The sequence below is a fragment of the Eleginops maclovinus genome, chromosome 16 (genome assembly GCF_036324505.1).
Source record: "Eleginops maclovinus isolate JMC-PN-2008 ecotype Puerto Natales chromosome 16, JC_Emac_rtc_rv5, whole genome shotgun sequence".
NCBI lineage: Eukaryota > Metazoa > Chordata > Actinopteri > Perciformes > Eleginopidae > Eleginops > Eleginops maclovinus.
This window is the reverse complement of record NC_086364.1, coordinates 384,812-387,257: the sequence shown is the minus strand read 5'-3', so window position 1 is coordinate 387,257 and position 2,446 is coordinate 384,812.

The window sequence follows — 2,446 nt, the reverse complement described above, 5'->3', positions numbered from 1 at the left end:
GCAGCCAGAACAGGAACAGAAAGAACAGAAGTATTGCAGATAGACAATCAACTACTTTGGTGAGTACACTAGTCTTATGATTTCACTGATGGGCTGCATGAAATATTTATATCTATTGGGTTGAAAACAATACAGATTTTTGAAGGTTGATAACAGTATTCTTGCTATGTTGTTATTTGTACCAATCCCTGCAGGATATAAACAGGCCCAGGGGCAGTGGGGGCTTGGAAGCCATGATGTCAGAGGTGCTGTTGTCTCCTGAGCTGCTACAGAGGGTGAATGTGGAGTTTGCTTAAATACAGGTGGACTGCTGCACACACACACACACACACACACACACACACACACACACACACACACACACACACACACACACACACACACACACACACACACACACACACACACACACACACACACACACACACACACACACACACACACACACACACAGATGAAGACACTGAAGACAAGTCCCCAAAAGACTGAAGTACTTTAGAAATGCTATACTTTTTGAGCAGTTGAATGTAAATGTTTTTTTTTTTTTTTTTTACAATCTCCTTTGTTGTTTACATAAAAGGTTATTTATGCTTTTCAAAAAAGCATTTTTGTATTGTATGTATGTTACCTGTTATTTGTTTTTTACATTTAAGTCCACACATGTTATGCTTTGTGGCACTCTGCACTTTAAAAGATTCATCTCAGTGGTCAGTTTTTGAACACCACAATGTATTGAATAAATACAAATACTGTGAACAAACCCTTTTTGACTTTTCATTAATCTTTTTTCCTATTCAGCTACACAAACATCATCTTTAAACCACACAAAATTGTATTGTAAATGAGAGTATACCAGAGTCATATGTACACCATAGTAATTTATTGATATGCCGCATAATGTCCTCCTTTTTGGTGTTATGGAAATGGTCAACCTAGTATGCAGTGGTGGAGGAAGTACTGAAGTGTAGTACTTAAGTAAAAGTATAAATACCCAGCAAAATATATACTTAAGTAAAAGTAGAAGTACTGCATCAAAAATCCTACTTAAGTAAAAGTCATAAGTACTGACTTTTAAATTTACTTTAAGTATTAAAAGTAAAAGTACTCACGCTATTGGTTGTTTTTCAATGTCTAGGCCATTTTGATGAAGAATGCAGGTATAGCTACAGGTAATACTTAAGCCTCTACAGAAGTCAGTTAGTAATAACTATAAGCAACATTTGTTCATTGGAAAGGTTGGTGTACTGATTGTGCTTACCCTCTATAATACCCTCTGTGCTGCTCACCATCTATAATACTGTTCACACTATAACTAACAATTTTCTGATGACAAGTTATCGACCAGGGATATTATCTGCAAAGATAATACCATTAAGACAAACCCATAAAGACAACATAATATACCTTTAAATAATTTATTTAAGTGATTGCCTATTTTCTGTAGTTTTCTTGGCACATAAAAAAAACAATCATAAACAACAACAATCATAAACAACAACAATCATAAACAACAACAATCATAAACAACATGTTAAACTTGCATGTTACTAATTTGCCAGGCAGACAAATGTAAGGCTGTCACAAGAGCATGACCGTGCCATACAGAACCAAATTTGCATTAACAGAACTTTTTGTTTAATTTCATCAAGAGCTGGTTTTCAAAGTTTTTTGAGCCTAGTCTGCCTCTTTTGGCAGAAAAAATGTGCCCTGCCGTACTAAAGAGCCGTTCACATGCCGCAGAGGCAGGCAACGGCGTGTTGATCTTGAGGGACAAATTGGCAACTGTGGGCACTGACTTGAGGGCATCCATGGAGGTAACCGAGTTTGCCAGGTAGGCATCCAGTTGTTTAGTGGTTTCCTGGACATTTCCCTTCATCAGGCCAAAGTAGTCCTCCTCCTCTGACCCGGAATGGATAACACATGATGGGACTGGCTCATCCTGCATGTATCTCTTGATGTAATCCATGCCTACACAGAACAACACAAACACAGAATAAAGGAAACATTATTCTAAGATCGAATCAGGATAGGTCATTTGCTAGGCTTACTTTCCAATTAACCATTTGCCAATTAATTAACCATTAAAATGACTCACCCAACTTCAGCAAGTCCTCATTGCTTGTCCACGATGTGCGAAACTTCGGAAGTAGAATTGCTGCAGCAATGAGCTCAGGGTCAGCAAGCATCTCTCCAAACCGCCGCTGTATTCCGTCTTGAAGGGCAGTCATCAGTGGCTCGCAGACCACAGATGATGATTTGAGGCGGTCAAGCTTCACAGTCAGGAGGGTTATAGTGGGCACCAGCCATCCCATGTGGACATTCACCTCTGCCTGCAATATGTTGAGTGCCTTGGAGACTGGGTTCATGGTTGACGCATATTCTGTCAAGAAGGCAAGTTCTGCAGGGCTGAACCTGTAATACACAATATCATAATATGCAAAATGTC